The 24,313-nt window shown below is 40.9% G+C and overlaps 1 long non-coding RNA gene across 1 annotated transcript; it reads left to right on the top strand.

Moving 5' to 3' along the window:
- The first annotated feature begins 2,299 nt into the window (after positions 1-2,299).
- Positions 2,300-22,622, top strand: LOC140463105 (uncharacterized). The gene is made up of 3 exons (XR_011954611.1): positions 2,300-2,494; positions 11,494-20,798; positions 21,406-22,622. It is a non-coding gene; the product is annotated as an uncharacterized lncRNA (long non-coding RNA).
- The last annotated feature ends 1,691 nt before the right edge of the window (positions 22,623-24,313 follow it).

A 24,313-nucleotide genomic window follows, 5' to 3' on the forward strand; every position in this document is an offset into this window, starting at 1 on the left:
CACGGGGACTAACACCTTCAACATATCTGGCTAACACCAATTGTTACAGTTAACCTGAGAATGTAACTTTAAAAAGTTTTGTGATTTACATATGAAAGGAGTGAAGCTATCATGGTATTCGAACAGACGAAAGATTTAACAAACAATCAAGGTATTTTTCAATGTATAATTTCAGTTCCATCACACTGTAAACTTTTGCTGTAAATTCTGTGTCTTACAATGGTGTCCTCCACAACCACCTGATGAAGGAACGGCGCTCTGAAAGCTAGTGCTTCCAATTAAACCTGTTGGATTGTAACCTCCAAATCATGACATTCAGTTTTGGGCTTTTAAGTGGCAAATAACACACAAGCTTCAAGAATCTGACATTGAACGGAATTGCCACCATTGAATTTCCATTGGGTGATTAGTGGTTAAAAGACTCATCACATAGATTGCATGTTCTGCAGTGAGTCACAAATTCCCTGACTCACCAAAGCTTTTCCCCAATATGCACAATTCAAGTCAAAGTCAGGAGGTTATTAATATAAGATTTGATAAGATTCAAGTCTGCACCCAACGCAATTCTTTATTGATGACTAAGAACACATTAAGGGAATAATACCACTTTCAAATGTAACTAACTTGCATCCAACCACAACCATCATCAGCAGAAAATTATTTTTAAGCAATTTGTTGAGACATGTTATGACACCCTTCATGGCAAGTAGGACATAAACATGGACTTTCTGGCCCAGAGATAGGGGCACTACCACTGCACCACTGGACCCCTTATCATTCTAGTGAATGTTTATATGATTAAAGATTAAAAAGAGAAAGTTGTGTGAAAGACTAATCAAGAGGATTTTTAATTGCAGGAAATAAGGATGTGAACAATTTTTTTTTGTATCCTTTGTTAAAAGTTGTCAAGCATAGAAACCAGACACAGAGGTTGGCTTAGCTGTTACAGATTTAAAGTCAAGTACTTGAAAAGGTTCAGAAAAGATTTACAAGGATTTTGGAGGGTTTGAGCTATAGGGAAAGGCAGAATAGGCTGTAGCTATTTTTCCTGAAGCATTGGAGGCTGAGGGGTGACCGTATAGAAGTTTATAAAATCATGAAGGGCATGGATAGGGTGAATAGTCAGGCAATTTTCACCAGGGTGGGGGAGTCCACAACTAGAGGGCATAGGATTAAAGTGAGAGGGGAAAGATTTAAAAGGGACCTAAGGGACAGCATTTTTGTGCACAGAGTGTGCGTGTGTGGCATGAGCTACCGGAGGAGGTGGTGGAGGCTGTTAGAATTATAACATTTAAAAGGCATCTGGACGGGAATATGAACCGGAAGGGTTTAGAGGGCAAAGGGCCAGATGCTAGCAAATAGGACTAGATTAATTTAGGATATCTGGTCGGCATGGATGAATTGGACCAAAGGGTGTGTTTCCGTGCTGTACCTCTCTGTGACTCTATGACAACCAACATTTTTGTTTGGCTTGGACAGAAGCTATCTAGCTGGGGTACCTGAGTACTGCTGACAACCACGGAACTGAGCCTAGCTATCACCTTGTGTGGTCGGAGGGCTAGCATTTGGTTTTTCAGTTAATTAGCCTTTGAATGCATTTTGGATCCATCACTCAGGAATCACATTTTTGTAGTGGGATTATAACTACCAATGAAAAGCCAGATCCTCAGCATTCACATGGTGGAGAAGCTATTCCAAATCATCTCAAAGTTCTGAAAAGGAGGAGAACGTCAGATACATGTCAATACACTGGAATCAATTGCAACCTTTTACCTAGTTCTTTGCACTAGAAAACAAGCTGTTTATGGAATTATTCATTCTGACCTCATTCTGGGTACATGAGTAGTGCAGTATTACAAACCTGGTTTTAGTCACTTTGCTATCGTGTTTTGCTAAAAAGTAATAATTAACCAGTTTCCTTGTTAATGTCTTATTTATTTGTTGTCAACTGTGAGCCTGTTTTCAATCACAGCTTGTAATGCAGAGTTTTTGCGCAATCATTTTTGTTTCACATAAAGATTATATTGCTTAAAAAAATCAATTGTAAGTACCTTCTATAACGATACGTTTTGAATTAACCTCTTGGCTCACTTGCTACTATTACCTGAGCAAGTCTGTTAGATGCTGAATTTTCCTGGCAAAAGTGAGCAAATATTATATTGACCAATATCACTGTTTTGGGGGACTCTTTATTGACTGTCAGTGCTCCATCTCTAACTGAAATTGACTTGAACAATCAATTCTGCCTTTGGAAGGGTTATTTGTAATTTTAGATTGACTTTATCATTTTCAGAATAGATCAGGATGGGCCCTTTCTGATGAAGGGTTCTTGCCCGAAGTGTCGATTCTCCTGCTCATTGGATGCTGCCTGACCTGGTTTTTCCAGCACCACACTCTCGACTCTGATCTCCAGCATCTGCAGTCTTCACTTTCACCTACATCCAGAGCTGTTCAAAAGGGATCTGTTGAACACCTTTTCTGTAGTCTCCCCATGGTAAGCCAACTTATCTAAGCCATGCTGCAACCACTGGGTTAACACCGTATAAGAACAAACATATGCAAGATGGGAAATAAAAGAATGCACAAATGTGATTAGTAGAGTTTTATTAGATATGAGCAGTTGGATGCCTTATTGGATAAAGTTGGCATGAAATGATTTTGGTAGCTTTTATTTGTGGTCAAGAACAAGATATGATGGTGTGAATGTTAGGTGAATTAGTCAGGGGGTAAATATAGGGTAGGGGAATGAGCCTGCTGGGGGGTTACTCTACAGAGGGTCGGTGTGGACTTGTTGGGCCAAAGGGCCAGTTTCCATACTGTAGGGAATGTAATTTGTATTTAGTGATAAAGTAGAGGTTTTGATAATTACCATTGAAACCATGAAAACCATCATTGAAAGGCCAGATCCTCAAAATTCAAATGGTGGAAGAGCTATTCCAAATTATTTTAAAGATGTCCTGATAAAGAGGTGAATGACAGATACAAATCAGTTGTAGCCTTTTACCTAGTTCTTTGCACCAGAAAACATGCTATCTAAATAGAAATAGAAAGATTTCAAAACATATGACAGCACATAATGCCATCTACTCTCCAACACTGTCACTTTATAGGTGCTCAAAAAGGTTTCCTTCCATATCAAATTTGGGAGGGGGGTTGAATTAAGGTTTCAGACCTATGAGCTGCAAAGCCTTTTACTTGAAATTCACACAACAGAGAGCTTATATGTTATCAGCTTTGAACAGCTACATGCAGTTTCTAACCAAATGCTCCTAGTCTAGATGTTCCGCAATTTGCATTCTTTTCACTGAGATAACCTATGACATTAACTAAATAATCACCTTTTTCAAGAAGAGACTATATTCGCATCTGACTGTAGTCAGTTCTTTTACAAACTACATGAAATCTTTCTAATTTCTGGATTTTTGTAACTTGAAGTCAATCCTTGATTATTCTAAACCCAAATGGAAGCTAATGTCTTTCAATACATTCTGTCTGGTCGTAAACCCCACAATATAAACAAACTTCACTTAACAGTTGAGGGGGCCTTGCAGTCGCCATCTGTCTGAAATACAGTGGTTTAAGATTATGGTTTTGGAAGACTGACCTAGTTAATTTCAAAACCCCTTCTAAAAAATGGGCCAAGACCTATAGGCCACTACTTTAAAATACAAACTCGTAAAATATATGCATATAAAATCACAGCTTCATCACAGAATTGCAAAAGGTTGTGCAGTCAGAACAAGTAATTAGGGAGGTGAATAAAATCTGTTGCGCATTGCAAGGGAAAATGAATGAGAAATTATGGAGTAATGCTTCAGTTATACAGAACATTGGAGTAACTGGAAAGAATTGATCTCCTTATTGAAGGAAAGATGCAAATGCAATTCAAAAGAGTTTACTAGGCCAGCTAGAATGGGCAGGTTGCCTTATGAGAAAAGATTGGGCTGGCTAGGCTTGTATCCATGGAATTCAGAAAAGTAAGAGATGACTTGATTGAAACATGAGAGTTCCTGAGTGGCCTTGTCAGGGCGAATGTGGAAAGAATGTTTTGTTTTGCGGGAGAATCTAAAACAAGGATTTACTGTTTAAAAATAAGATGTCACCATTTAAGACAGTTTAAAAATAAATCTTTTCCCATAGAGCATTGTATGTCTTTATAACTCTCTTCCTCAAAATGTGGTACTAACAGAGTCTTTGATTATTTTAAGTCAGCGGTACATCGCTTCTTGATAAGTAAAGGCGGAAATATCATCAGACGTAGGCAGAAATTTTCTAATTGAATGACAGTATAGGCTTCTGGGGCTGGGTGGCCTATGTTCCTAATTTGCATGTTCCTGTTTTTATAAGCATCATGACTACAACAGGATGGAGAATGATATGTTGACAGTGGCCACACGACAGCAACAGTGGAAGTTTTTGTAGTGGTACTCTCAGCATTAAGAACAATGCCACTAAGTCCATAATGTGTGCTAGTATTGGCACCCTGCCTTATGCTTAGGTCCACTCTCCATTCAGAGACACGTGTACCAAAAGTATGGTGAACTCATTTCTCAATGATATGGAGGACATTTCTCAATTCTGATTTTGTAGTGGACAGCAAACTGGGAGATATTGGATCCTGTTTCAGCCGAGAAGGAATGATCCCAACTAGAGAAAATTCAGGTGCTAATGGTCACCTTCACAGCCATGGGCAACATTGTCCTCATGCTACTCTTAGGCTGCAGGCCTAGTTGAAAGAGATGGCAGATTCTGTGAACATCTCCTTTGTATAGTACAGATGAGTAAGGCTATTCACCTTTGAATAGAGGTAAAAAGAGATGCCCCATTAAGACCCAACATGAATAAGGTTTCCTGCTAATAACCTTTCTCCCTTTTCCCTATACTTCACCTTCTATGATTTGGAGATGCCAGTGTTGGACTGGGGTGTACAAAGTTAAAAATCACACACCACCAGGTTACAGTCCAACAGGTTTATTTAGAAGCACTAGCTTTCAGAGTGCTGCTCCTTCATCAGGTGGTTGTGTTCGCCTTCTGTGAATAATTTGACCTATTCATGCTACATTGTAAATGAAAGCTGCTGCTGAAGATGCTAGAATTGTTGATAAGGAATATCTTTATTGATGACATTACATCTACATCAAATATACATATACATCAAATAATTATACATAGTTAAATATACATCAAATATTGGAAGACACCACCATATCTAGTTGTCAGGACCGACTAAGCCTGGAAGTTTAATTAAGTAGTGGCTATGGACCAAAAGTATGGAATGAGGGTTGAAATATTTGGTCGTAGAGCACAGAAACAGGCCTTTCAGCCCAACTAGTCCATGCCTACCAGATTTCCTAAACTGAGCTGGTCCCATTTGCCTGCATTTGACCCATATCCCTCTAGATCTTTCTGATCCATGTACCTCTCCAAATGTTTTTTAAATGTTGCAAATGTACCCACATGCCACTTCCTCTAGCGGCTAATTTCATATACACACCACCCTTCCCAGTTCAATAACTTCCTTCCTATAGCATGGCGACCAGAATTGTACACAGTACTCCGAATGTGGCTTTGCCAACATCTTGTACAGCTGTAATATGACGTCCCAACTCCTGTACTCAGTGCTGTGATCAATGAACACAAGTATGCCAAATGCTTTCTTCACAATCCTGTCAACCTGTGACACCACTTTCAAGGAATTATGTACCTGCACCCGTAAAGTTTTCTATTTAACAACATTCCCCAGGGCCCATTAACTGCAAGTCCTGCCCTGATTTGCCTTACCAAAGTGCAACACCTTGCCTTTATCTAAATTCAACTCCATCTGCTGTTCTTCAGCCCACTGGCCCAATTGATCAAGATTCCATTGCACTCTTAGATAACCTTCTTCATTAACCACTAAAGCAAGTTTGGTGTCATGCACAAACTTACTAACTATGCCTCCTATATTCTTTAATATAATATCTTTTATATAAATGATGAACAACAATGGACCTAGCACCAATCCTTGTGGCACACCACTGGTCACAGTCTTCCAGTCTGATAAACGACCCTCTACCGCACACCCTCTGTCTCCTGCCGTAAAGTCAATTTCGTATCTAATTGGGTAGCTCTCTCTGGATTCTATGTTACTATGTAGAATCTTGTTGAAGGCCTTGTTAATGACTCCATAGATAATGTCTACTGCTCTACCTTCATCCATCTTCTTGGACACCTCTTCAAAAAACTCAATCAAATTTGCGAGATGCAATTTCTCCTGCACAAAGCCATGCTGACATTTCCTAATTAGTTCTTGCCTTTCTAAACGCATGTAGATCCTATCATCAGAATCCCTCTAACAATGTCCCGTCCACTGATGTTAGGCTCACTGGTCTGTTGTTCCCTGGCTTTTCCTTGTAGCCTTTGTTAAATAATGGCACATTAGCTACCTTGGAGTCTTCTGACATCTCACCCATGGCTGTCGATGATACAAATGTCTCTGGCACCTCCTCTTCTGTCATGTGGACTCTTCAAGATGTCACTATTCACTTCCCTGAGATCCCTAGCTTTCATGTCTTTCTACATAATGAGAAATCTTCATTTAGGATCTCACCCATCTCCTGTGGCTCTACACATAGATGACCTTGTTAATCTCTAAGGGCCCTATTCTTTCCCTAGTTGTTCTTTTGCTCTTAATATATGTAGAAAGTCTTTGGATTCTCCTTTACCTTACCTGCCAAATCCATGTCATGTCCCCTTCTTACCAGCCTGATTTCCCTCTTGACTGTACTTCTATACCCCCTATACACCTCAAGGGATTCACTTGATCAATGCTCAAAGTTTGTGAGAAGATCTGTAGCTCGGGTGCTCGTTGTTGTGGTTCTGTTCACCGAGCTGGGAATTTGTGTTGCCGACGTTTCGTCCCCTGTCTAGGTGATATCCTCAGGTGCTTGGGAGCCTCCTGTGAAGTGCTTCTGTGATGTTTCCTCCAGCATTTATAGTGGTTTGTCTCTGTCGCTTCCAGTTGTCAGTTCCAGCTGTCTGCTGCAGTGGTCAGTATATTGGGTCCAGGTCGGTGTGTTTGTTGATAGAATCTGTGGATGAGTGCCATGCCTCAAGGAATTCCCTGGCTGTTCTCTGTTTGGCTTGTCCTATAATAGTAGTGTTGTCCCAGTCAAACTCATGTTGCTTGTCATCTGTGTGTGTGGCTACTAAGGATAGCTGGTCATGTCGTTTCGTGGCTAGTTGGTGTTCATGGATGCGGATCGTTAGCTGTCTTCCTGTTTGTCCTATGTAGTGTTTTGTGCAGTCCTTGCATGGGATTTTGTACACTACATTGGTTTTGCTCATGTTGGGTATGGGGTCCTTTGTCCTGGTGAGTTGTTGACTGAGAGTGGCTGTTGGTTTGTGTGCTGTTATGAGTCCTAGTGGTCGTAGTGGTCTGGCTGTCAGTTCAGAAATGTTCTTGATGTATGGTAACGTGGCTAGTCCTTTGGGTTGTGGCATGTCCTCATTCCGTTGTCTTTCCCTTAGGTATCTGTTGATGAAATTGCGGGGGTATCCGTTTTTGGCGAATACATTGTAGAGGTGTTCTTCTTCCTCTTTTTGCAGTTCTGGTGTGCTGCAGTGTGTTGTGGCCCTTTTGAACAGTGTCTTGATGCAACTTCTTTTGTGTGTGTTGGGATGGTTGCTTTCGTAGTTCAGGACTTGGTCTGTGTGTGCGTGGCTTTCCTGTGTACCTTTGTGGTGAATTCTCCGTTTGGTGTTCTCTGGACCATCACGTCTAGGAATGGGAGTTGGTTGTCCTTTTCTTCCTCGCTAGTGAATCTGATTCCTGTGAGTGTGGTGTTGATGCCACAATGCTGCCTTTATCTGACATATGGGTATTTTGTAGATAAGGCTACTAGGTTACGCATATTTACGGTAATGAATGGTAAGGACAAACAGACAAATGGATACGGTTATGAAAAAATGGATTAGCACAGGCCTTGGAAGGCCAGCGGATTTTCTAGCAGACAATGGAGAAAAATGTGTAAATATTGACTTAATTGGTATGTCGTGGTGGCATCTAAGTAAATGCACCATCAAATTAACAATCACCAAGTAGGAAGTACCTAAGTGCCACCACTGCATTCTGGCAGGAAAGTGTTTATCAAAGTGCAGTAGCAGAGAAAATTCAGATATTTGTCATAACAAGTCTGATCAGGCTAACTAAAATAACTCTGATTTGGAGATGCCAGTGTTGGACTGGGGTGTACAAAGTTAAAAATCACATAACAGCAGGTTATAGTCCAACAGGTTTAATTGGAAGCACACTAACTTTCGGAGCGACGCTCCTTCATCAGGTGATTGTGGAGGGCTCAATCGTAACACAGAATTTATAGCAAAAATTTGCAGTGTGATGTAACTGAAATTATACATTTTCTGTTACAGACAATCAATTTTTCAATGTATAATTTCAGTTACATCACACTGCAAATTTTTGCTATAAATTCTGTGTTACGATTGAGCCCTCCACAATCACCTGATGAAGGAGCGTCGCTCCGAAAGTTAGTGTGCTTCCAATTAAACCTGTTGGACTATAACCTGCTGTTGTGATTTTTAACTTAAAATAACTCTCTTCTTTTCCCCACCCTTGTTTTATTCCTTTTGTTTGTTACTGACACACTGCATCTGGTGAGAACTGTTTGTAACTTGCTACTTGGTGATCATTAATTTGGTGGTGCATTCATTTATTTATTTTAAAACAAATGGCTACTTTTCCCCAGTAATGAAGGTTGGAAGTGCAAAGAGTAATCATTGTTTCTATTAGAGTCATAGAGATACACAGTACAGAAACAGACCCCCCGGTACAACCCGTCCACGCCAACCAGGTATTCCAACCCAATCTAGTCCCACCTGCCAGCACCCGGCCTATATCCCTCCAAACCTTCCTATTCATATACCCATCCAGATGGCTTTTAAATGTTGCAATTGTACCAGCCTCCACCACTTCCTCTGGCAGCTCATTCCATACAAATACCACCTTCTGCATGAAAAAACTGCCCCTTTATATCTTTCCCATTTCACCCTAAACCTATGCCCTCTAGTTCTGGACTTCCGCACCCCAGGGAAAAGACTTTGTCTATTTATCCTATCCATGTCCCACATGATTTTATAAACCTCTATAAGATCACCCCTCAACCTCCAACACTCCAGGGAAAACAGCCCCAGCCTATTCAGCCTCTCCCTATAGCTCAAATCCTCCAACCCTGGCAACATATTTGTAAATCTCTTCTAAACCCTTTCAAGTTTCACAACATCTTTCCAATAGGAAGGAGACCAGAATTGCACGCAATATTCCAACAGTGGCCTGGCAAATGTTCTGTACAGCCGCAACATGACCTCCCAACTCCTGTACTCAATACTCTGACCAATAAAAGAAAGCATCCCAAATGCCTTCTTCACTATCCTATCTACCTGCGTCTCCACTTTCAAGGAGCTATGAACCTGCACTCCAAGGTCTCTTTGTTCAGCAACACTCCTGAGGACCTTACCATATTGACCAAAGAGATACAAATAGATTGTTTTGGAAGACAGACTGGCCGCTGCTTCAGCATGTAGATGTGTAGCAATTTAACATCAGTAGGACATGCACTCAATCATGTGACAGACAATGCAAGCAGCCCCGCCAACTGAAAGTAGAGTGTTCTCAGGAAACCTCTCATAAGCCAAAAATGGTGTAAAGCGAAGATGCATGATTTATATTGGGAAAAAGTATTGCTGTTTTTTCGTAAAAGCGAAAATCCTCTTCGGATTCATGAAAACAGGTACTAATGTAGATCTTCTGTAAAAGCGAAATTGCGTAAAGCAAGCGTTCGAAAAGCAGGTGATACCTGTATGTTACACCTTAATAAGCCCTCCACTGACTGTTGGATCCCATCCAAATCAGAAGATAAGGAACCTCAACATAGGAAATTCATACCCCTAGATTCTCCTCCTTGGTTTTATCCAGCTTGTAAAGAGAAGGCAGGTTTCACTGCTGACAAAACTAAAAGGAAGCTCCAGAAGATTAGACACAACTAGCACTTTGCCAATGACACAAACATCCCAAAGTTAAAATAATGGCCCAGATTTTCTGAGGATTGGCAATCTCACATAGTTTGCTACTCCAGACCACTTTTTAAAAACAGAAATAAGGAGCTCTGCATTTCTGAGAACAGATTACATTCAGAGACTGCTTAGAAATGCAGAGCCACATTTCCAGTCTGATGGTTATAGAGTCATAGAGTCACTCAGCACAGAAACAGACCCTTTGGTCCAACCAGCCATGCCGAACTTGTCCCACCTGCCTGCTCCTGGTCCATATTCCTCCAAATCTTTCCAATTTATGTATCTATCCAAATGTCTTTTAAACTTTGTACAGATAGTTCTCCCATAACACTGTAGTTGTGTTCTAGTGAAACCTCACTTAATAGAAAATCACTTAAGTGCGTGAACTGATTCACATTGGAATTGCGCTATTGTGAAGTGAGGTAAGCGTTCTCGAAAATACCATTCCCTAATTCTTCAGTAACATTACAGCCAAATCATGCTGCCAAAATGCACGTCATTCCAGAACTACCTGTAATTGTACCTGCATCCATCACTTTCAGAATTGTCAGAGGAAGGCAAACCACACCCCATTTTCACAGCAGTCAGCTGCCTCAATTTGAAAGTTAAAGATCCTGACAGCCACTTTTACAGTTGCTGTCAAAGAGAGATAAGTATATAAGGTAAGTGTGATGTTCGGGTGCTGGGAGGGTAGGTGGGGGCGGCACGGTGGATCAGTGGTTAGCACTGCTGCCTCACAGCACCAGGGACCCAGGTTCGATTTTAGCCTCGGGTAACTGTCTGTGTGGAGTTTATACATTTTCCCTGTGTCTGCATGCATTTCCTCCTGGTGCTCCGCTATAATTCCACAGTCCAAAGATGTGTAAATCAGGTGTATTAGCCATGCTAAATTGCCTATAGTGTTAGGTGTATTAGTCAGAGGGAAATAGGTCTAGATGGGTTACTCTTCAGAGGGTCGGTGTGGATTTGTTGGGCTGAAGTATCTGTTTCCACACTGTAGGTAATCCAATCTACCAGATGGGTAGGGTGCAGTGTAAGTAAGTAGGGAACCAGTGGGGAACAGTTAGTGCACCAGGTGGACATGTTGAGTCCAGTGGTTGCTGGTGGGATTTTGGGCTGAGTCGAGTTCAGTTGAGCAAGGGCAGGGGAATGGGTGGTCAGGTCCAGTGGCAGGGCTGTCAGATTAGGTTTACTGTTGAGGTGGGGGCTGTGCATCCTTGGAAGGGGATGTCAGGTCCCATGGCAGAGTAGGGTTCTGGTCTGGTGTTAGCAGTAGGGCTAGTGTTCAAGGGCTAGGTCTGGCAGGCTCAGATAATGATGAGATGGAGGAATATGGGGTCAGTTTAATAGTTACTCAGGAGTTACACAATGATCATTTAATCATCTACCTTTCCTGAATAACAGTTTTACTTAATTTCATTACAGGCTGATTTTTATTGAGACTTTTGAAGAGTTCCAGGAGTAGAGGATTTTCGCGGAGGAAAATTCAATTTCAGCGACAACTCCTGCAGAGTGTCTTACAATGGGGTTTCTGCGGGATACCCATGCACAACTCTGAAGTATTGTGGCAGAGCGACTGTCTGGCCAGTGGTAAATCTGTCCCCATCTTGTTTCTGTCATCACTGTCTCTTCTCTCAATCTCATCTAATTGAGAAGCCACAAAAAGTCTAAACATGCAATTCTGTGTTTCGGTCTCTCTTCACTACAACATAGTTCTTATTCCTTTTTGCACTGTATGTTATTTAGAAGATAAGATAAAAGAGAAATCGTCACATGGTGAGACATCAGGTATAAATGTGCAAGAGCAGGTAAGGAATGAAAGGATAGCACAAGGTGCCTGCTTACCAGAGGAAGGTATTATGCAGTACTTTTGTTAAGACTAAAAAGAAAGTTTCAGTACATCAGGTTACAGATGGCATTTACCCAAGACCGTTTCTAGGCTTCTCCACTGAAAGTCACCAGCCATTGAGAATATAACAACGGATCATGATGATATTAAGGAAGTACATGAGAGTAATTAGTTTATTTTTGTATAAATTATGAGCATTTTAATTTATAAATTTGGATTGGAATGTGTATTATGTGTTGGCTTTTAATTTTACATGTGGGAAATTGAAATGGCAAATGGTAAATGGAAGTTTGGGGTTCAGATTACTGGCATCACCAGTTATCCAAGTAGAACTTTGCATAGAATGGTACAGGTTATAGCCTTCTTCCTCCTGATAAATAATGACAAGTGTCGTCCCTCATAATAATCATTTGTAAAGCGTCCAGTATACTCCCATAAATCTTTGTATTTACTTAACAGGTCCCCTGGAATGTGGTCCAGGCTGCAGAGCTTTGCTTGAAGACACCAGGTGCATACTGGCAATACCGAAAATGCCTGAGCTATGCATATCCATGCTTAATAAGCTGAAGTCATGAGTTTTTATTTGTCACCCAGTAGCACTCCTTGATCTGTCATGGTGGCTTAAATATAGCTAAGACTGAAATTGGCAAACTGTTGCAGATACAACTCATACTGCTACAGATGTATTTATGTAACAGCCTTGAAGTATCCAGTTGCATAATCGTACAGGACCAGTCAAGTTGACAAACACTCCCTATCCTAAAGTTTGAGTTGTGTCTGCGATCGGTAGCCAATTTCAGTCAAGACAGTTTACTGAAGCAGACATTTCAATATCCATTGTTAATTGAAGCTCCGGTAAGGGAGTCATTCTCTAAAGACACTCCATAGATTCAACCTCCTGCTGAGAATCTGATCCACAAATCTCCTTCCCTGTTCCATTGGTTTTCCCTACTCTATATAGCCTCTGCCTCTCATGTCCAGTTCCAACAGGACGAACTTACTAGGCTGTCTCTGGCTGGTAGGAACTAGTTTGCTCACCAGTTGTTGGTTGCAGAGCAGCCTGAGAAAGCTGTTTAAAAGAATGAAATCCTGGGCTTAATAAACTAAGGTATAGGATACAAAGGCAAGAAAGTTACGGTGAACCTTTATAAAATGCCCGAAGTAGGTGTCTAATTCTGGATGCCCTCCAATAGGAAGTACATAAAAGCTACAGAGCATAAGGGTACTTTTTTTTTTTCTCAGGATATAAACTTCAGCACTCTATTTGAGATTTCTAACATCTGCATTATTTTGTTCTCGTTCAATCTACTGGGCATGTTATAATTGAATAAAGTTCTGCAGATGGTTCAAATCACTTTACAAATGTTTAATTCTGAACTATTAGATCTGTTTTGAATCTATACCATTTATCACAGTGGCAAAGTCACACAACACATTGAAAGGTATTGTTAGTGTGATGATAGGCCTTTATCTCCACAAGGACTGAGGTTTAGTTGCTCCCACAAATGCTGCATTAGATATTTGCATTAGTGACCAGTCAGGACTTGAAGTAAATTTTTCTTTCATGACCAACTGTCACAGGTGCAGTCTGGCAGCTGTTTTTATTTTCAGGATTTGACCAATTTTTGTGCTACTAAGCCACTTTTAGTAATGGATATTTAAAGTCCCCACCAAAAGTGCATCCTGTGCCCTTGCTACCGTTTGTAGTTCTTTCAAATGGTGCTCAACAAAGAAAAATAACAAAAAGAGTGGTACCTTGTAATAAATAGGTTTCTTTACCCATGTCTAACTTGATGCTGTGAAAATTTGACTCTGTTCCATGTCAATGCTATAGACTTCTAGGACTTCTCTCTTCTAACTGCTCACCACTCTACTGCTCCACCCATTTAGTGGGACTCAGAGGTGATGGAGGAGTCTCAGATGTGACCAAAGGTTCTGGGCCTTTACAGCTTCCTCGATATTTTGTAAAATCTTCCTCTAGGGCAAACCTTTATCTCAAGTCCTTATGGTACAGAAAGATTGTTCGCAACACCCTAAAAGTTGAAGGTTGTCGGATGCATTGGACTGTATTAGAGAATATTTTCAGACTCGCCAAGATATCAGAAGCCTTGTTCCATGTCTCAAATTAAGTATTTGATGAGGATATCTGCATTCAGCAGTTATGTAGATTTCAAAAGCCTCAGAAGCCAGACAGTCAGGGGAAGTTTTAACCTCTAAAATCTCCAATTCAGGGATACAATTGCTTTATTGGCCAGATTGGGGTATGGCAGTAGCCAAATGAGGTTTCATGGTCAAAAGAGTTCACCGGCAAGCAGTAAGGTGGTTTGAAGTGTGCCTACTTCAATGCCAGAAGCATCCGGAATAAGGTGAGTGAACTTGCAGCATGGATTGGTACTTGGGACTTTGATGTTGTGGCCACTTCGGAGTCATGGAGTCAGGAACAGGAATGGTTGTTGCAGGTTCCGGGATTTAGATATTTCAGTAAGAACAGAGAAGATGGTAAAAGAAGGAGAGGTGTGGTATTGTTAGTCAAGGACAGTATTATGGCAGCAGAAAGGATGTTTGAGGACTCATCTACTGAGGTAGTATGGGCTGAGGTTAGAAACAGGAAAGGAGAGGTCACCCTGTTGGGAGTTTTCTACAGTCCTCTGAATAGTTGTAGAGGTGTATAGGAAAGGATAGCAAAGATAATTCTGGATAGGAGTGATAGTAACAGGATAGTTGTTATGGGGGCTTTAACTTTCCAAATATTGACTGTAAATACTATAATTTGAGTACTTTAGGTGGGTCAGGTTTTGTCCATGTGTGCAGGAAGGTTTCCTAACACAATATGTAGACAAGTCAACATGGGAGCGAGGCCACATTGGATTTAGTACTGGGTAATGAACCCAGCCAGGTGTTAGATTTGGAAGTAGCTGAGCACTTTGGTGATAGTGACCACAATCCAGTCATGTATACTTTAGAATGGAAAGGGATAGGTATATAATGCAGGGCAAGAGTTATAGCTGGGAGAAAGGCAATTATGATACAATTAGGCTAGATTTAGGATGTGTAGGATGGGGAAGAAAACTGCAGGGGATGGGCACAATTGAAATGTAGAGTTTATTCAAGGAACAGCTACTGTGTGTCCTTGATAAATATGTACCTGTCAGGCAAGGAGGAAGTGGCCAATCGAGGGAGCCATGGTTTTCTAAGAAATTGAATCTCTTGGCAAGAGGCAAAAGAAGGTTTATGTTAGGATGAGACATGAAGTTTCAGGGAGCTTGAGAGTTACAAGTTAGCCTGGAAAGAGCTAAAGAGAGAGCTAAGAAGAGCCAGGAGGGGACATGAGAAGTCGTTGGCAGTTAGGATCAAGGAAAACCCTAAGGCTTTTTTATAGGTGTATCGGGAATAAAAGAATGACTAGAGAAAGATTAGGGCCAATCAAGGGAAGTTGTGCATGGAGTCCAAGGAGAAGGAGAAGCACTAAATGAATATTTTTCATCAGTGTTCACCCTAGAAACAACAGTGATGTTCAGTAGAATACTGAGATACAGGCTAATAGACTAGGTGGGATTGAGGTTCACAAGGAGGAGGTGTTAGCAGTTCTGGAAAGTGTGAAATAGACAAGTCCCCTGGGCTGGATAGGATCTATCCTAGGATTCTCAGGGAAGCCAGGGAGGAGATTGCAGAGCCTTTGGCTTTGATCTTTATCTTGTCATTGTCTACAGGAATAGTGCCAGAAGATTGGAGCATGGCAAATGTTCTTCCCTTGTTCAAAAAGGGGAGTGGAGACAACTGTGGTAATTATTGAGCAGTGAGCCTTACTTCGGTTATGAGAAAGGAGTTATAATCATCGAGAGAGGAATAAGTTTATTAGGGATAGTCAACATGGATTTGTGAAGGGTAGGTTGTGCCTCAGAAACCTTATTGAGTTGTTTGAGATGGTGACCAAACAGGTGGGTGAGGGTAAAGCAGTTGATGTGGTGTATATGGATTTCAGTACGGCGTCTGATAAGCTTCCCCATGGTAGGCTGTTGCAGAAAATATGGAGGCATGGGATTGAGGGGTCATTTAATAGTTTGTATCAAAAATTGGCTAGTTGAAAGAAGGGTGATGGTTGATTGGAAATGTTCATCTTGGAGTTCAGTTACTAGTGGTGTACCGCAAGGATCTGTTTTGGGTCCACTGCTCTTTTTCATTTTTATAAATGACCAACATGAGGGTGTAGAAGATAGGTTAGTAAATTTGCAGATGACATGAAGGTCAGTGGAGTTGCAGATAGTGCTGAAGGATGTTACAGGTTACAGAGGGACATAAATAAGCTGCAGAGCTGGGCTGAGAGGTGGCAAATGGATTAATGCAGAAAAGTGTGAGGTTATTCACTTTGGAAGGAGCTACAGGAATAAAGAGTACTGGGCTAATGGTAAGATTCTTGGTAGTGTAGATGAGCGGAGAGATCTCGGTGTTCATGTACATAGCTCCCTGAAAGTTGCCACCCAGGTTGATAGAGTTGTTAAGAAGGATTGCAGTGTGTTTGCTTTTATTGGTAGAGGGATTGAATTTCAGAGCCACGAGGTCATGCTGCAGCTGTACAAAACTCTGGTGTAGTCATATTTGGAGTATTACGTACAATTCTGGTCGCTTTACTATAGGAAGGATGTGGAAGCTTTGGAAAGGGTTCAGAGAAGATTTACTAAGCTGCTTTCCTGATATGGAGGGAAGGTCTTATGAAGAAAGGCTGAAGGACTTGAGGCTGTTTTCATTAGAGAGAAGAAGGTTGAGAGGTGACCTAATTGAGACGTACTGGATAATCTGTGGGTTAGACAAGTTGGATACTGAGAGCCTTTTTCCTTGGATGGCAATGGCTAGCATAAAGAGACATAGCTTTAAATTGAGGGGCGATAGATATAGGACAGATGTCAGAGGTATTTACCAGAAAAGCTGTAGGAGCGTGAAATGCCCTGCCTGCAACAGTAGTAGACTCACCAACTTTAAGAGCTTTTAAGTGGTCATTGGATAAACATATGGATGAAAAAGGAATAGTGTAGAATAGATAGGCTTCAGATTGGTTCCACAGGTCGGCACAACATCGAGGGCTGATGGGCCTGTACTGTGCTGCCATGTTCTATGTTCTAACTGGAGGAATGAGGAATGATACTAATGGTAGTCTCCCTTGTGAAAGAATCACTTTAAGAATTGGATAAAGGTATTTGCATTCCTGTTCCATACTGTTATGAAGTTAAAAGTGTGTATGGTCCCTTAAAGAGAGTGTGTGCTTTGTTGAGTTGAGAGGTTTTGACAGCATGTGTGTCTGTGACTAGCTGACAGAGTCACACAGAGTACTAAAAATTGGAAGTAGGTTAACAATTGGTGGTAGGGTTATTAACATTACTTGGGTTGTTTTTTTTATAAGTTAAAGCAACCAGATTTGATTAACCATAATTTAAAATTTGATTGTATTGACAATGTTGGACCAATGAGATGGAAGGAGTAATGGGTTTTATAAAAGAGGGCATTTTGAAAATTGCTCAGAGCTAATTGCCCATCTAACATGAAAAGATCTCAAAGAAATCTCTTATGAAAGCACCTTCTGTTTAAAAGTTGCCAAGGCATTTGATAGCTAAAAATGTTCACAGTAAAAAGTAAGAAGAAGACCCAGGAAAAGATGGCAGATTTGGGAAGAGGAAGGCTGAAGGAAGAAGAAAAGACCATCTGTGTGGACTTTAGGAGATTAAGTGTTAATTTACCATTATTATTAACTGTGTTATTGGAATAGCATACTAATAGAACTGTGCTCAGCTAAGGGATAGTGGTTAGTTAGGGGAAAGACTTCAGTTCGTTAATAGTTTTGTTGAGTGTTCACTGTTAGAGTTAAATAAATAAATTGTTACTTTTTATTTATACAGTGGAAATCAGGGATCTTTTTCCATTTGCACATTTTTAACAGATTACAAGGTAAGGCGATCTTCCCTGGGTGTTTTAGCTTAATTAGCAGTGCAAGGTTTGACCTCGACGTCATAACAATATGTCAGGTTCCAGGAAAAGATTCGAGGAATGGGAACTTTACCATTTGAAGCCCTTATCCACACTCCATTGTTTGTTAGTAGACATATTTTGAAGCAAGTGATTTTTCCATTTGAGGGGAGTCCAATACTGGTGATCATAAATACTAAATCCAGTAAGAAATTTAAGGTGAAACATCTTTACCGAGAAAGTGATTAGAATGTGGAACTTTCCATGACATGAAGATGAAGATGAAGAAATTAGATAGATACATTTTAAGAAGTTGTACAGTTATGTTCAGAAATAAGAACATGATAGACTGAACTGAATAGGGTGGGAGGAAGCTTGTCTCGAATATAGTTTGGCCAAATGACCTCTGTCTGTAAGCTCTGTGATATTCCCTGCTGAAGGGTAGTGCAGCACATCAACTGCAATGGTTTAAGAAGGCAGCTCACCACCACCTCAAGCACAACAATGGATAGGCAATAAATGTTGGTTAGCCAGCAACACCCACATCCAACAAATGAATAAAATTATTTGAGATATCCAGAGCTCCTGCGCAAAAGCTGTTCACAAACTTTTGTGAAAAATCAGGATCCATAAACTAAATTCTAACTTAGTTTTCTACTGCTTCAGCACAGTACCACTGAAAAAAAAGCTTGCACAAATTTAAAAGCACTATGACTTCTGAGACCTTGTAGAAAATGCCACTAACTCAACGTTCATTCAGTTCAGACTTTGCCTTCTGAATATTGTTGCTTTCTAAAGTAAACATAATGCCTTATCTCAGAAATTTCATTTTCCCTGTAAACTTGCACCTCACACGGTCTTTGCAATTCAAATGCTAAAGTAAACATGCCATAACTGCAAAACGTGGTTCACTCTGCCAATGGACACACTATGCCTCTTAAAATAAATAGAATTGCTTTTGAAACAAACAACATTTCTGGCAGGGGCATAAATGTTGATTTAGCAAAATATTGAATTTGTACGTGGACAGGTTTCCTTCTATAGTGACCTCAATGCCTCACTTGGTTCAGCTAGGCAGATCAGGAATGCACAGGTTTATTACCCAATCTGTTCTGGATTGGTCAACAACAAGGTTGTTTTCACTAACCTTGCTCTTCCCTGCATGGGGAAATTCTACAAGGGTTTCCTTCCTGGATCTAAGCTGTGAACTTCTGCTCAAAGAATACTTGGATGCTTGAGAGTTACAAAGGACCAGGCCCAGTTGTTCTCCTCTCAGTTATTCTCCCTTTGACTGGGGCTTAATGTGAAGAAGGTGGCTCAGCCAGAAAGTCAGGTGCCTGTGTCTGCCAGCCCTTGGAGTGCTTCTCTACGCTGCTGTGGCTATTAGTTACCTGAAATCATGGCTTCCATCCCTCAGTAGGTAGTATGTCCCTCCTCCAAGAGTTGCAATCCAATCAGCAGGCCAGCTGCTTTTCAAATCCAGGTGTGCTACTGGGAATGAAGTCCACTGATGGGGCTGAAGTAGATACCAGGCCAACAAACATTGCAGAGGCTAAGGATAAAGGTGAGTTGGCCTGGACCAATAGTGCAGGCCTCAGTGAAAGGGGAGTCAATTGTTAGAGAAGGATGTTTTTCCTGTGGGCAACACCAGTCACTGGGGTTAGACCCTCCATTTTCACTGATGGCCTGCATACAGCCTCATTCCCTCTTTGTTCCCTCTGGTAAAGTGCCAGCAAAAAGCTGAAAGTGGCACTGAAGTGAGCATTGATTGTGCAATTGGTCTTATGTTGATCTATGGCTCCTCAGCCTCTCCATCTCTGCTGGCAAAATACCAGCAGAGATGGAATGTCAATGGGTTCTGGAATTCCTATCACCTCATCCGAATTTACGAAGCTCAACCCCATCTCACACTTTACTTGTTCCCAGGGCAGCTTTGGAGGGTGGCATAAAATTCCAAGGATTTATTTTGATGCTGTTATGGTTGAATTGCTCTGAGACAATGTTTGAATCTATTGTGTAAATAAAATACATTGAATTTTGTGAACTTTAATGTAGTTTCTCACCACCTTAAAAATAACACCCTTTAAGGATTCAGTATTCTTTATTGTAAATGCAAATATAGGAAATTCATGCCAAATGCCACATAGTTGCTGTTGGAGCAAGGAGGTCTAACTTATTACAAGAAACCAATCAAAATCCATTCATTCATGTTGTGTTCTACCTTTGGACAGATACTAAATTAAATATCACTCACAACTTTCTTCAGTTGCTTGTTATGCAAGACTTAACTGAGTTGATTTGCCCTTGTCTTTCTCAAGGTTTTTATTTTCAGAGTACCCCATCTGCAACTGAACAGCCTCACACTTTGTAATGGAGGATGTCAACTGCACCCGTTGGACGCATCATTAACTCCGTGTTCAGAATCAGTGTTTCACGCCTTGCTATGGCCATCTGCTGACGTTTATGGGTAGGGGTACTACCACTGACGTAGTGATCTCTTGCAGTTTGAGAGTGATCAATCTCAATTGATCTCACTTTTACATGATATTCATATTTTATGTTGTGCTTCAGGTGAGTCAGGGCTTTATTTAAATATGAAATATGAATTTACATATTCTGCATGCAAATTACTGACACTTGCAGAATGTCCATGTGTAACTAGCATTAAAACTTACAGCTTGCAAGGAGCGAAGAAATCAGAAAGGAATTCATTCCAATGGCATGTGGTGTAAAACATTTCAGACAAATGTGAACATTTGTTATTTGTGCATGCTGTTGAAGAAAACAAAAGATTGCCCCAAGCACCATTCCAAACAGCATTGAGTTTCCCAATGAGAATGAACATATCTGAAGCCTTTGCACGATGAGAGAGCTTGAACAAAGACAACATGCTGTCTCCCTGCACACAACTATAATTACATCAAAAGTAAGTATTACATGCTTTTGTAGATGATTAATAAGGGCAGAATGCCCTTGCATTACTGAAGTCTGTTTGAAATGGACCGTAATCAACATTTAAAGGTAAGTTAGGGAATTGGATGAAGGCTTTTGGGAGTTGGGCTTTCATATGGGATTGCACATTGTCCCTGTGTCTGTGTGGGTTTCCTCTGGGTGCTGCAGGTTACTGCAAAAGTTAAAAGAGTGCAGTTTAGATGGATTGGCCATACTAAATTGCCCATCGTGTCCACAGATGTGTAGGTTGGATGGATTAGTCATGGGAAATGCAGGAATACAGTAGGGGCTGGGTCTGAATGGGAGACTCTTTGGAAGGTCATTGTGAATTCCATGGGCTGAATGAGCTGCTTCCACACTAGGGATTCTATCATTGTATGTCTGCTACTCATGAGGCACCAATACTGGCTGATTGAATTGAATGGTATAGTAATTTCAGCATATCTATTTGTATCCCCAAAGCTTTGACTGCCTGACCAGCTTTGATGTTGGTTGCTTTTAAGAAGCATTCCAGTAACATTGATTTGATTTATTATTGTCACGTGTATCTGAGTGTAATGAAAGTTTTGTTTTGCAAGCAGTGCAAGCAGATCATGACATACAAAGACACAGAGATGTTGGATGATTGAACAGAGCGAGGAATACAAAATTACAGCTGCAAAGAAGGTGCACAACAAGTATGATCAACATTCGTTTGAAATTTAAGAGGTCCATTCAGAAGTATAATAACAACATTTATGTGGAAGAAAACTGTTCCAATACCCTGGTGGTCTGTGTGTTTAAGCTTTTGTACTTTCTGCCTGACAGAAGAACTGGGGTGAAGGGGGTCTTTGATGGTGTTGGCTGCCTCACTGTGACAACAAGAAATATAAATGAAGTCAATGGATGGAAGGTTAGCTTGTGTATTAGTCTGGACTGCATTCACAACTTTCTGTAGTTTCATATGGTCCTGGGCAAAGCTGTTGTCATACCATTTTATGATGCACCCAGATAGAATGCTTTCTAGTGTGCATCAGTAAACATTGGTGAGCATTACAGTATACTATCAGTGACACCACATGAAATAAGTAATATCCAGTTCTCATACACTGGCAGACAGTCCTCAAGTGATTTATTTCCAGAATCTTGGTGAGTTAAAGTGATACCTCCTTTTTCTTGAATATTGACCATGTCTGCTTGATCAAGAAAGTTGGGAAAATCAATGCATTCTGTCATAATATCACCTTCTGTGAGCCCTTTATTAACCTTTTTTCCCTCTGGGTCAGAGGTTGAGCTCTCTTTGGCTGAATTACAAACTTGAAACCTTAAAGAGGTGCAAACCTGAAATGGGTAGTAAACCAGGTTGTGACAGAGACTATGAAATGGCTTAGCCTTTCAATGCTGGATTATCTGTCTGGTGTTTATCATGAACAGAGTTCAATTGTTCTTCTGAAGTCAAGAGTATGAAAAAGGTTTATATTCCAGAAGCATACAAAGGGACCATGCAAATATAATGTAAATGCAAGTCTGTAATGTAACAGCAATATCTTCATTTGGTACCAAGGCAGTGCACAATTCAAGAAGTAGGTGATAGTTGCTGTTGTTTCTTCCCCTCTTTGCTGCTCATAATTGTCACCTCTGCCTGCTGCTCCTCACTGGTTCTCAGCACCAGGTATTCCCTCCTAACTCTCAATGATTTTCCAAATGATGGGTCTTCCTGAATTGGTTCTTGAGATGAGGATTGTTTGACAGTTTAGATTAGATTAGATTACTTACAGTGTGGAAACAGGCCCTTCGGCCCAACAAGTCCACACTGCCCCGCTGAAGCACAACCCACCCATACCCCTACATCTACCCCTTACCTAACACTACGGGCAATTTAGCATGGCCAATTCACCTGACCTGCACATCTTTGGAGTGTTGGAGGAAACCGGAGCATCCAGAGGAAACCCACGCAGACACGGGGAGAATGTGCAAACTCCACACAGAGAGTTGCCTGAGGCGGGAATTGAACCCAGGTCTCTGGCGCTGTGAGGCAGCAGTTGCTCCTTTAATGATCAACTTTCTGCTTGCCTCATGTTGCCAGCTGCAAAGACGGTATCTAAATCAATTGGGAGCACTATCCTGATTTGCAAAGTGACTGCATTCCCCTGAAGGCCAGACTTTTCTGCTTTCTTCATTGTAGTGTGATGTGTCTTGTTGCTTCAGATATCTTCATTATAGCATTCAAAAGTAGATTTTAAGTACATGTTGGAACTGCTGTCTTTAATTCTCATATTTCCTTTTGTCCTTACACACCTTTTAAAAAACAAATAGGACTCATGAGAAATTGTTTAAATCAAGTGGCCGCAGGCGGGCCAAAAGGCAAGTGTCACCAATATGGGAGAATTGTATGGGTTGTAAACCCACATCCTACACACTCAATCTGTGGGCTAGGCAGATCACATTTGCCCTCACAATTTTTATTGAGATGGGCCAAAGTCTTGAGGACATAGGTCTACAGTCCAAGATTAGATTACTTACAGTGCAGAAACAGGCCCTTCGGCCCAACAAGTCCACACCGACCCTCCGAAGAGCAACCCACCCAGACCCATTCCCCTACATTTACCCCTTCACCTAACACTACGGGCAATTTAGCATGGCCAATTCACCTAACCTGCGCATTTTTTGGACTGTGGGAGGAAACCGGAGCACCTGGAGGAAACCCATGCAGACACGGGGAGAATGTGCAAACTCCACACAGACAGTTGCCTGAGGTGGGAATTGAACCTGCGTCTCTGGGGCAGCAGTGTTAACCACTGTGCCACCATGCCGCCCACCAGAGTGCATTCATAAACAATAGTCTGGAATCTGGAACCTTTTGAAAGTAATGTCTTTAACCCATGCCATTCAGACCACAATGCCCTTTCTATGCCTCCTCTGTATCTTTGCCATGCATGTTCCATACCCACTCAGCCAACATGCAGCACAGACCAATGATTCAGATAGTAGTAGCAAGTCTTGAAACGCACATTAAAAAAAACACTCATAAATCTACTTTGGGAAAAAAAATTGTTGCTCTTACAATAATATAAATGGCTCAGTCAGAGTACTTATAGCCTCAATAATAGATGCTTCACCTCACTTCACACCTTTAAATCTTTTTGATTTTTATCTTGTCCAAATAACATTGGACAAGATAAAATCAAAAAGATTAAAATGTTTAAAGAAATAATAAGTTATTGTACTGTTATGGACTCAACTGATGATATTATTAGACCAGTCAAATGCCAGACAGAAAGCTGGCTAAATTTTTACAAAATTAACAAGGTGATCGTTCACAGAAATATTAGCAAACAATGCTGCAGATTTAGTTTTCATAATAAGACAAGTTTATTATGCAAAAGAAAAGATGATAAAGTAGAATAGAGTTGTAGAGATGTACAGCATGGAAACAGACCCTTCGGTCCAATCCGTCCATGCCAACCAGATATCCCAACCCAATCTAGTCCCAGCTGCCAGCACCTGGCC

The sequence above is a fragment of the Chiloscyllium punctatum genome, chromosome 37 (assembly GCF_047496795.1).
Source record: "Chiloscyllium punctatum isolate Juve2018m chromosome 37, sChiPun1.3, whole genome shotgun sequence".
Classification (NCBI taxonomy): Eukaryota; Metazoa; Chordata; class Chondrichthyes; order Orectolobiformes; family Hemiscylliidae; genus Chiloscyllium; species Chiloscyllium punctatum.